This window comes from Arachis hypogaea, chromosome 4 (genome assembly GCF_003086295.3).
Source record: "Arachis hypogaea cultivar Tifrunner chromosome 4, arahy.Tifrunner.gnm2.J5K5, whole genome shotgun sequence".
Lineage (NCBI taxonomy): Eukaryota > Viridiplantae > Streptophyta > Magnoliopsida > Fabales > Fabaceae > Arachis > Arachis hypogaea.
In genome coordinates, this window is record NC_092039.1 from 78607702 (window position 1) to 78619437 (window position 11736).

The 11736-nt window shown below is 39.1% G+C and overlaps 1 non-coding gene across 1 annotated transcript; it reads left to right on the plus strand.

The window, feature by feature from the left end:
- Positions 1-8344: 8344 nt before the first annotated feature.
- Positions 8345-8448, plus strand: LOC112799246 (small nucleolar RNA R71). The gene has a single exon (XR_003200821.1). It is a non-coding gene; the product is annotated as a small nucleolar RNA R71 (small nucleolar RNA).
- The last annotated feature ends 3288 nt before the right edge of the window (positions 8449-11736 follow it).

The following is an 11736-nucleotide window of genomic DNA, read 5'->3' on the forward strand; positions in this document are numbered from 1 at the left end:
TTTTCGAAGGACCAATGGCGTCCTTGAGCTCCTCTATGTCTCTTCCTTGCCTTTGTTGCTCCTTCCTCATAGCTCTTTGGTCTTCTCTAATCTCATGGAGAATGATGGAGTGCTCTTGGTGCTCCACCCTTAGTTGGTCCATGTTATAACTCAAGTCTTCTAGAGAAGTGTTGAGTTGTTACTAATAGTTATTTTGAGGAAAATTCATCCCTTGAGGCATCTCAGGGATTCCTTGATGATGAGCTTCATCATGCGTCTCTTGAGATCCATGAATAGGCTCTCTTGTTTGCTCCATCCTCTTCTTAGTGATGGGCTTGTCCTCTTCAATGAGGATGTCTCCTTCTATGATAACTCCAGCTGAGTAGCATAGATGGCAAATGAGATGAGGAAAAGCTAGCCTTGCCAAGGTAGAGAGCTTTTCGGCTATTTTGTAGAATTTAAGAGAGATGACTTCATGAACTTCTACTTCTGCTCCAATCATGATGCTATGGATCATGATGTCCCGATCCACAGTCACTTTGGATCGGTTGCTAGTGGCGATGATGGAGTGTTGGATGAACTCCAACCATCCTCTAGCCAAAGCTTTAGGTCCAGTCTTCTTAATTGAACCGGCTTGCCTTTTGAGTCTCTTTTCCATTGAGCTCCTTTCACACATATATCCATAACGACTTGGTCCAACCTTTGATCAAAGTTGACCCTTCTAGTGTAGGGGCGTGCATCTTCTTGCATCATAGGCAAGTTAAATGCCAACCTCACATTTTTCGGACTGAAATCTAAGTATTTCCCCCGAACCATTGTAAGATAATTCTTTGGATTCAGGTTCATACTTTGATCATGGTTCCTAGTGATCCATGCATTGGCATAGAACTCTTGAACTATTAGGATTCTGACTTGTTGAATGGGGTTGGTCAGAACTTCCCAACCTCTTCTTTGGATCTCATGTCGGATCTTCAGATACTCATTTTTCTTGAGCTTGAAAGGGACCTCAGAGATCACCTTCTTCTTGGCCACAACTTCATAGAAGTGGTCTTGATGGACATTTGAGATGAATCTCTCCATCTCCCATGACTCGGAGGTGGAAGCTTTTGTCTTCCCTTTCCCTTTTCTAGAGGTTTCTCCGGCCTTAGGTGCCATAAGTGGTTATGAAAAAAAAAGCTATGCTTTTACTACACCAAACTTAGAATATTTCTCGCCCTCAAGCAAGAGAAGAAAGAAGAGAAGAAGAAGAAGAAAAAATGGAGGAGAGGGAGAGAGGTGTGTATTCGTCCAAGGGGGAGAAGAGAGGGTTGTGTTGTGTGAAAATGAAGAAGGATACAGGGGTTTATATAATAGAGGGAGAGGGGTTAAGGTTCGGCCATAGTGGGTAGGTTTGGGTGGGAAAGGGATTTTGAATTTGAAGGTAGGTGGGGTTTATGGGGAAGAGTATGGATGTGAGTGGTGAAGAGGTGATGGGGAAGAGAGATTGAGGTGATTGGTGAAGGGTTTTTGGGGAAGAGAGTTATTGGATTGTATGAAGAAGAGAGAAGGTAAATTGAGGTAGCTAGGGATCCTGTGGGGTCCACAGATTCTGAGATGATCCTGTGGGGTCCACAGATCCTGAAGTATCAAGGATTATCATCCCTGCACCAATGAGGCGTGTAAAATGCCTTCTGCATGCAATCCTGGCGTTTAACTCCAGATTGATACTTGTTTCTGGCGTTAAACGCCAGTTCTATGCTTGTTTTGGGCATTCAACGCCAGTCTACAGCATGTTTCTGGCGTTGAACGCCAGTTCCATGCTTGTTTCTGGTGTTTAACGCCAGCTCTCTGGTGGACAAAATTGTGATTCGTACTCTTTGTACTTGTATGAAATTTAATTCGAGATAATAGCTCTTTACTATGTGTGGTCACAACTCCGTTCAACTACCAGCAAGTGTATTGGGTCGTCCAAGTAATAAACCTTACGTGAGTAAGGGTCGATCCCACAGAGATTGTTGGTATGAAGCAAGCTATGGTCATCTTGTAAATCTCAGTCAGGCGGATTTAAATAAATTATGGAATTTGGAAAATCAAATAATAGTAAATAAACATAAAATAAGGATAAAGTTACTCATGTATTTCCATGATGGGAATTTCAGATTGGTGTATGGAGATGCTGTGCTCCTCCTAAATCTCTGCTTTCCTACTACTTCATCCAATCCTTCTTACTCCTTTCCATGGCAAGCTGTATGTAGGGCATCACCGTTGTCAATGGCTACATCCCATCCTCTCAGTGAAAAAGGTCCAAATGCTCTGTCACAGCACGGCTAATCATCTGTCGGTTCTCAATCAGGTTGGAATAGAATCCCTTGATTCTTTTGCGTCTGTCATTAATGCCAAGCCTTCAGGAGTTTGAAGCTCGTCACAGTCATTCAATTCCGGAATCCTACTCGGAATACCACAGACAAGGTTAGACCTTCCGGATTCCCATGAATGCCGTCATCAATTCTAGCTTATACCACGAAGATTCTGTTTAAGGAATCTAAGAGATACGCGCCCGGCCTAAGGTAGAACGGAAGTGGTTGTCAATCACACGCGTTCGTAGGTGAGAATGATGATGAGTGTCACAGATCATCACATTCATCAAGTTGAAGTGCAAAAAATATCTTAGAATAGGAATAATTCGAATTGGATAGAAAATAATAGTAATTGCATTGAAACTTGAGGTACAGCAGAGCTCCACACCCTTAATCTATGGTGTGTAGAAACTCCACCGTTGAAAATACATAAGTGAAAGGTTCAGGCATGGCCGAATGGCCAGCCCCCAAAATGTGATCAATAGTCTCCTAAGATGAATAATAAAATAAACCTGAGACCAAAGATGTCTAATACAATAGTAAATTATCCTATTTATGCTAGACTAGCTACTAGGGTTTACATGAGTAAGTAATTGATGCATAAATCCACTTCCGGGGCCCACTTGGTGTGTGTTTGGGCTGAGCTTGATCTATCCACGAGCTGAGGCTTCTTTTGGAGTTGAACACCAAGTTGTAACGTGTTTTAGGCGTTCAACTCCGGGTCGTGACGTGTTTCTGGCGTTTTACTCCAGACAGCAACATGGAACTGGCGTTGAGCGCCAGTTTATGTCATCAATTCCCAAATAAAGTATGGACTATTATATATTGCTGGAAAGCTCTGGATGTCTGCTTTCCAACGCCATTGAGAGCGCGTCATTTGGAGTTCTATAGCTCCAGAAAATCAATTTCGAGTGCAGGGAGGTCAGATTCCAACAGCATCAGCAGTCCTTTGTCAGCCTCCTATCAGATATTTGCTCAAGTCCCTCAATTTCAGCCAGAAATTACCTGAAATCACAGAAAAATACACAAACTCATAGTAAAGTCCAGAAATGTGAATTTAACATAAAAACTAATGAAAACATCCCTAAAAGTAGCTTGAATTTACTAAAAACTACCTAAAAACAATGCCAAAAAGCATATAAATTATCCGCTCATCACAACACCAAACTTAAATTGTTGCTTGTCCCCAAGCAACTGAAAATCAAATAGGATAAAAAGAAGAGAATATACTATAAATTCCAAAATATCAATGAATATTAATTCTAATTAGATGAGCGGGACTTGTAGCTTTTTGCTTCTGAACAGTTTTGGCATCTCACTTTTTCCTTTGAAGTTCAGAATGATTGGCTTCTCTAAGAACTTAGAATTTCGGATGGTGTTATTGATTCTCCTAGTTAAGTATGTTGATTCTTGAACATAGCTACTTATGAGTCTTGGCCGTGGCCCTAAGCACTTTGTTTTCTAGTATTACCACCGGATACATAAATGCCACAGACACATGACTGGGTGAACCTTTTCAGATTGTGACTCAGCTTTGCTAGAGTCCCCAGTTAGAGGTGTCCAGAGCTCTTAAGCACACTCTTTTGCTTTGGATCACGACTTTAACCACTCGGACTCAAGCTTTTCACTTGGGTGTTCAGGACACAAGCACATGGTTAGGGACAGCTTGGTTAGCCACTTAGGCCTGGATTTTATTTCCTTGGGCCCTCCTATCCATTGATGCTCAAAGCCTTGGATCCTTTTTACACTTGCCTTTTGGTTTTAAGGGCTATTGGCTTTTTCTGCTTGCTTTTTCTTTTTCTTTCTATTTTTTTCGCAAGCTTTTGTTTTTCAATGCTTTTTCTTGCTTCAAGAATCAATTTCATGATTTTTCAGATTATCAATAACCTTTCTCTTTGTTCATCATTCTTTCAAGAGCCAACAGTTTTAACATTCATAAAAACCAAGATAAAAAATATGCACTGTTTAAGCATTCATTCAGAAAACAAAAAGTATTGTCACCACATCAATATAATTAAACTAAATTCAAGGATAAATTCAGAATTCATGTACTTCTTTGTTCTTTTGAATTAAAAACATTTTTCATTTAAGAGAGGTGAAGGATTAATGGAATTATTCATAACTTTAAGAAATAGTTACTAAACACTAATGATCATGAAGTAGAGACACAAAACATAGATAAACATATAATATAAAAACCGAACAGCAGAAAAGTAAGAACAAGGAATGAATCCAACTTAGTGGCGTCTTCTTCTTGAAGGACCAACAATGTCCTTAAGCTCTTCTATGTCCCTTCCTTGCCTTTGTTGCTCCTCCCTCATTGCTATTTGATCTTCTCTTATTTCATGGAGAATGATGGAGTGCTCATGATGTTCCACCCTTAATTGTTCCACATTGTAGCTCAAATCTTCTAGGGAAGTGTTGAGTTGTTCCCAATAGTTGTTGGGAGGAAAGTGCATCCCTTGAGGCATCTCAGGGATTTCTTGATGATGAGCTTCCTCATGCATCTCTTGAGATCCGTGGAGGGTCTCTCTTGCTTGCTCCATCCTCTTCTTGGTGATGGGCTTATCCTCTTCAATGAGGATGTCTCCTTCTATGATAACTCCAGCTGAGTAATATAGATGGCAAATAAGATGAGGAAAAGCTTGCCTTACCATGGTGGAGGACTTTTCGGCTATTTTGTAGAATTCATAGGAGATGACTTCATGAACTTCTACTTCCTCTCCAATCATGATGCTATGAATCATGATGGCCCGATCCACAGTAACTTCAGATCGGTTGCTAGTGGGGATGATGAAGCGTTGAATGAACTCTAACCACCCTCTAGCCACAGGCTTGAGGTCCAGTCTTCTTAGTTGAACCGGCTTGCCTTTGGAGTCTCTTTTCCATAGAGCTCCTTCCACACATATGTCTATAAGGACTTGGTCCAACCTTTGATTAAAGTTGACCCTTCTAGTGTAGGGGTGTTCATCTCCTTGCATCATGGGCAAGTGGAATGCCAACCTCACATTTTCCGGACTAAAATCTAAGTATTTCCTCCGAACCATTGTGAGATAATTCTTTGGACTCGGATTCACACTTTGATCATGGTTCCTAGTGATCCATGCATTGGCATAGAACTCTTGAACCATTAAGATTCCGACTTGTTGCATGGGGTTGGTTAGGACTTCCCAACCTCTTCTTCGGATTTCATGTCGGATCTCCGGATACTCATTTTTCTTGAGTTTGAAAGGGACCTCAGGGATCACCTTTTTCTTTGCCACAGCATCATAGAAGTGGTCTTGATGGCTTTTGGAGATGAATCTTTCCATCTCCCATGACTCGGAGGTGGAAGCTTTTGTCTTCCCTTTTCCTTTTCTAGAGGATTCTCCGGCCTTAGGTGCCATTGATGGTAATGGAAAAACAAAAAGATTATGCTTTGACCACACCAAACTTAAAACATTGCTCGCCCTCGAGCAAGAGAAGAAAGAAGAGAAGAAGAAGAAAAAAATATGGAGGAGAGTGAGGGAAGGTGTTTCGGCCAAGGTGTAGAAGAGGGGGTTTGTAGTGTGTGAAAATGAAGTAGAATGGAAGGGTATATATAGGGAGGGGAGTGAGTGTAGTTTCGGTTATTTAGGGTGGGTTTGTGTGGGAAGGATTTTTGAATTTTAAAGGTGAGTGGGGTTTATGGGGAAGAGTGGATGGATGTGAGTGGTGAAAGGGGTAATTGGGAAGAGAGATTGAAGTTGTTGGGAAGTGTGTTTATTGGAAAGAGAGAATGAATGTTGAGAAGAGGGGAGAATATGTTAGGTGGGGATCCTGTGGGGTCCACAGATCCTGAGGTGTCAAGGATTTACATCCCTGCACCAATTAGGCATGTAAAATGCCTTTGCACACTATTCTGGCGTTTAAACGCCGAAGTGATGCACACTCTGGGCGTTCAATGCCCATGTGTAGCATGTTTCTGGCGTTGAACGCCAGTTCCATGCTTGTTACTGGTGTTCAACGCCAACTTTCCTCAAGGCATATTCCTGGCGTTCAAACGCCAGGATGTTGCTTGTTTCTGGCGTTCAGCGCCAGAAACATGCTCTGTTCTGGCGTTGAACGCCAACCAGATGCACCTTACTGGCGTTTAAACGCCAGTAAGTCCTTCCTCTAGGGTGTGATTTTTCTTCTGCTATTTTTGATTCTGTTTTTAATTTTAGTATTTTTTCGTGACTCCACATGATCATGAACCTAATAAAACACAAAATAACAATAAAATAAAATTGAAATTAGATATATAAAAATTGGGTTGCCTCCCAACAAGCGCTTCTTTAGTGTCATTAGCTTGACAGTGGGTTCTCATGGAGCCTCACAGATATTCAGAGCATGATGAAGGCCTCCCAACACCAAACTTAGAGTTTGAATGAGGGGGCTTCTCAACACCAAACTTAGAGTTTGGTTGTGGCCTCCCAACACCAAACTTAGAGTTTGACTGTGGGGGCTCTTTTTGACTCTGTACTGAGAGAAGCTTTTCATGCTTTCTCTCCATGGTTGTAGAGGAAGGTCCTTGATCTTTATAACACAAGGTAGTTCCTATTCAATTGAAGGACTAATTCTCCTCTGCTAACATCAATCACAGCTTCTGCTGTGGCTAGGAAGGGTCTTCCAAGGATGATGCATTCATCTTCTTCCTTCCTAGTGTCTAAGATTATGAAATCAGCAGGGATGTAAAGGCCTTCAACCTTTACTAACACGTCCTCTACTAATCCATAAGCTTGTCTTACTGACTTGTCTGCCAATTGAAGTGAGAATAAGGCAGGCTGTACCTCAATAATCCCCAGTTTCTCCATTACAGAGAGTGGCATAAGATTTATGCCTGACCCCAGGTCACACAGAGCCTTGTTAAAGGTCATGGTGCCTATGGTACAGGGTATTAAGAATTTACCAGGATCTTGTCTCTTTTGAGATAGAGTTTTCTGAATCCATGTATCTAGTTCACTAATGAGCAAGGGGGATTCACCTTCCCAAGTCTCATTACCAAACAACTTGGCATTCAGCTTCATGATATCTCCTAGATATTGAGCAACTTGCTCTCCAGTTACATCTTCATCCTCTTCTGAGGAGGAATAGTTTTCAGAGCTCATGAATGGCAGAAGGAGATTTAGTGGAATCTCTATGGTCTCTATATGAGCCTCAGATTCCTTTAGGTCCTCAATGGGGAACTCCTTCTTGTTTGAGAGACGTCCCAGGAGGTCTTTCTCACTAGGATTTTTGTCCTTCTCCTCCCTTGTGCATTCGGCCATATTGATTACTTCAATGGCCTTGCAATCTCCTTTTGGATTCTCTTCTGTATTGCTTGGGAGAATACTGGGAGGAGTTTCAATGACTTTCTTACTCAGCTGGCCCACTTGTGCCTCCAAATTTCTAATGGAGGACCTTGTTTCACTCATGAAACTTAAAGTGGCTTTTGACAGATCAGAGACTAAGTTTGCTAAATTAGAGGGGCTCTGTTCAGAATTTTCTGTCTGTTGCTGAGAAGATGATGGAAAAGGCTTGTTATTACTGAGCCTATTCTTCTTCCATTGTTAAAGCCTTGTTGAGGCTTTTGTTGATCCTTCCATGAGAAATTTGGATGATTTCTCCATGATGAGTTATAGGTGTTTCCATAAGGTTCACGCATGTAATTAACCTCTGCCATTACAGGGTTCTCAGGATCATAAGCTTCTTCGGAAGCTGCCTCTTTAGTACTGTTGGATGCATTTTGCCATCCATTCAGACTTTGAGAGATCATGTTGACTTGCTGAGTCAACACTTTGTTCTGAGCCAATATGGCATTCAGAGTATCAATTTCAAGAACTCCCTTCCTCTGAGGCGTCCCACTATTCACGGAATTCCTCTCAGAAGTGTACATGAATTGGTTATTTGCAACCATGTCAATAAGTTCTTGAGCCTCTTCAGGCGTTTTCTTTAGGTGAATAGATCCACCTACAGAATGGTCCAATGACATCTTGGAAAATTCAGATAGACCATAATAGAATATATCTAATATGGTCCATTCTGAAAATATGTCAGAAGGACACTTTTTGGTCATCTGCTTGTATCTTTCCCAAGCTTCATAGAGGGATTCACCATCTTTTTGCTTGAAGGTCTAAACATCCACTCTAAGCTTGCTCAGCTTTTGAGGAGGAAAGAATTTATCCAAGAAGGCCGTGACCAGCTTATCCCAGGAGTCCAGGCTATCTTTAGGTTGTGAGTCCAACCATGTTCTAGCTCTGTCTCTTACAGCAAAAGGGAAAAGCATGAGCCTGTAGACTTCAGGATCTACTCCATTTGTCTTAACAGTCTCACAAATTTGCAAGAACTCAGTTAAAAACTGGTAAGGATCTTCAGATGGTAGTCCATAAAACTTGCAGTTCTGTTGCATTAAAGCAACTAGTTGAGGCTTAAGCTCAAAATTGTTGGCTCCAATGGTAGGAATGGAGATGCTTCTCCATCAAATTTGGACGTTGGTTTTGTGAAGTCACCAAGCATTCTCCTTGCATTATTGTTGTTGGGTTCGGCTGCCATCTCCTTCTCTTGTTCGAAAATCTTAGAAAGGTTGTCTCTGGATTGTTGTAATTTGGCTTCTCTTAGTTTCCTCTTCAGAGTCCTTTCAGGTTCAGGATCAGCTTCAACAAGAGTGCCTTTTTCCTTATTCCTGCTCATATAGGGAAGAAGAGAACAAGAAAAGAAAGAGGAATCCTCTATGTCACAGTAAAGAGGATCCTTTGTTGTTAGTAGAAGAGGGAAGGGAAGAAGAGTGAAGAAGAATAGTTAAGGGTAGAGGTAGTGATTTGAGATGAAGAGAGGTGAAGAGAACTGTTAGTAAATAAATAAATAAATAAAAGGAGGAGAGATAGAGAATTTCGAAAATAATTTTGAAAAAGTGGTTAGTGATTTTCGAAAATTAAAGATAAGATATAATTAAAATTAAAATTTAAAACAATTAGTTAATTTAAAATGAATATTGAAAAAGGGATGAGATATTTTCGAAAATTAGAGAGGGAAAATTAGTTAGATGGTTTTGAAAAAGATAAGGAACAAACAAAAAGTCAAATAGTTAGTTGAAAAAGATATTAAAATCAAATTTGAAAAGATAAGAAGTTAAGAAGTTAGATAAGATATTTTGAAATCAAATTTTTGAAAAAGATAAATTTTGAAAAAGATATAAAAAGATAAGATAAGAGGATATGATAAAAAGATAGGATTGAAAAAGATTTAATTTTTTTTAAAATTAAAATTAATTACTTAACTAACAAAAACTAAAAGATATGATTCTAGAATTTAAAGATTGAACCTTTCTTAACAAGAAAGTAATAAACTTCAAATTTTTGAATCAATCATATTACTTGTTAGTGTAATTTCGAAAATTTGACATAAAGATAAGAAAAATATTTTGAAAATATTTTGAAAAAGATTTTTGGAATTTTTTGAAAATAAAAAAATGAAAAAGATATGATTTTTGAAAAAGATTTTAGAAAGATAAGATTTTTAAAATAAAAAATTTGACTTGGCTTGTTAGAAATAACTAATTTTAAAAATTTTTGACCAAGTCAACCCAAAATTTCGAAAATTAGGAGAGAAAAAAAGGAAAAAATATTTTTTTGATTTTTGAATTTTTGATGATGAGAGAGAAAAACATAAAAATGACCAAAACATGAAAATTCTAGATCAAAACACATGATGCATGCAAGAACACTATGAATGTCAAAATGAACACCAAGAACGCTATGAAGATCATGATGAACATCAAGAACATAATTTTGAAAGATTTTTGATGCAAAGAAAATATGCAAGACACCAAACTTAGAAATCTTTAATGCATGGACTCTAACAAATAAAAAAATGCATATGAAAAACAACAAACAACACAAAACAAGAAAACATCAAGATCAAACAAGAAGACTTGTCAAGAACAACTTGAAGATCATGAAGAACACCACGAATGCATGAATTTTCGAAAAATGCAAAAAAAATTTTTTTAAGCATGCAATTGACAGCAAACTTAAAAGTTGACTCAAGACTTGAATAAGAAACACAAAATATTTTTGTATTTTTATTTTTTTCGAAAATTATATTAAAAAAACGAAAATAATAGAAAAATATTTTTGAAAGATTTTTGAAAACTTTTTGAAAAGAAAATTACCTAATCTGAGCAACAAGATGAACCGTCAGTTGTCCATACTCGAACAATCCCCGGCAACGGCGCCAAAAACTTGGTGGACAAAATTGTGATTCGTACTCTTTGTACTTGTATGAAATTTAATTCGAGATAATAGCTCTTTATTATGTGTGGTCACAACTCCGTTCAACTAACCAACAAGTGTACTGCCAAGTAATAAACCTTACGTGAGTAAGGGTCGATCCCACAGAGATTGTTGGTATGAAGCAAGCTATGGTCATCTTGTAAATCTCAGTCAGGCGGATTTAAATAAATTATGGAATTTAGAAAATCAAATAATAGTAAATAAACATAAAATAAGGATAAAGTTACTCATGTATTTTCATGATGGGAATTTCAGATTGGTGTATGGAGATGCTGTGCTCCTCCTGAATCTCTACTTTCCTATTGCTTCATCCAATCCTTCTTACTCATTTCCATGGCAAGCTGTATGTAGGGCATCACCGTTGTCAATGGCTACATCCCATCCTCTCAGTGAAAAAGGTCCAAATGCTCTGTCACAGCACGACTAATCATCTTGCGGTTCTCAATCAGGTTGGAATAGAATCCCTTGATTCTTTTGTGTCTGTCACTAACGCCCAGCCTTCAGAAATTTGAAGCTCGTCACAGTCATTCAATTCCGGAATCCTACTCGGAATACTACAGACAAGGTTAGACCTTCCGGATTCCCATGAATGCCGCCATCAATTCTAGCTTATACCACGATGATTCTGTTTAAGGAATCTAAGAGTTACGCGCCCGGCCTAAGGTAGAACGGAAGTGGTTGTCAATCACGCGCGTTCATAGGTGAGAATGATGATGAGTGTCACGGATCATCATATTCATCAAGTTGAAGTGCAATGAATATCTTAGAATAGGAATAATTCGAATTGGATAGAAAATAATAGTAATTGCATTGAAACTTGAGGTACAACAGAGCTCCACACCCTTAATCTATGGTGTGTAGAAACTCCACCGTTGAAAATACATAAGTGAAAGGTTTAGGCATGGCCAAATGGCCAGCCCCCAAAACGTGATCAATAGTCTCCTAAGATGAATAATAAAATAAAACTGAGACCAAAGATGTCTAATACAATAGTAAATTATCCTATTTATACTAGACTAGCTACTAGGGTTTACATGAGTAAGTAATTGATGCATAAATCCACTTCCGGGGCCCACTTGGTGTGTGTTTGGGCTGATCTTGATCTATCCATGAGCTGAGGCTTCTTTTGGAGTTGAACGCCAAGTTGTAAC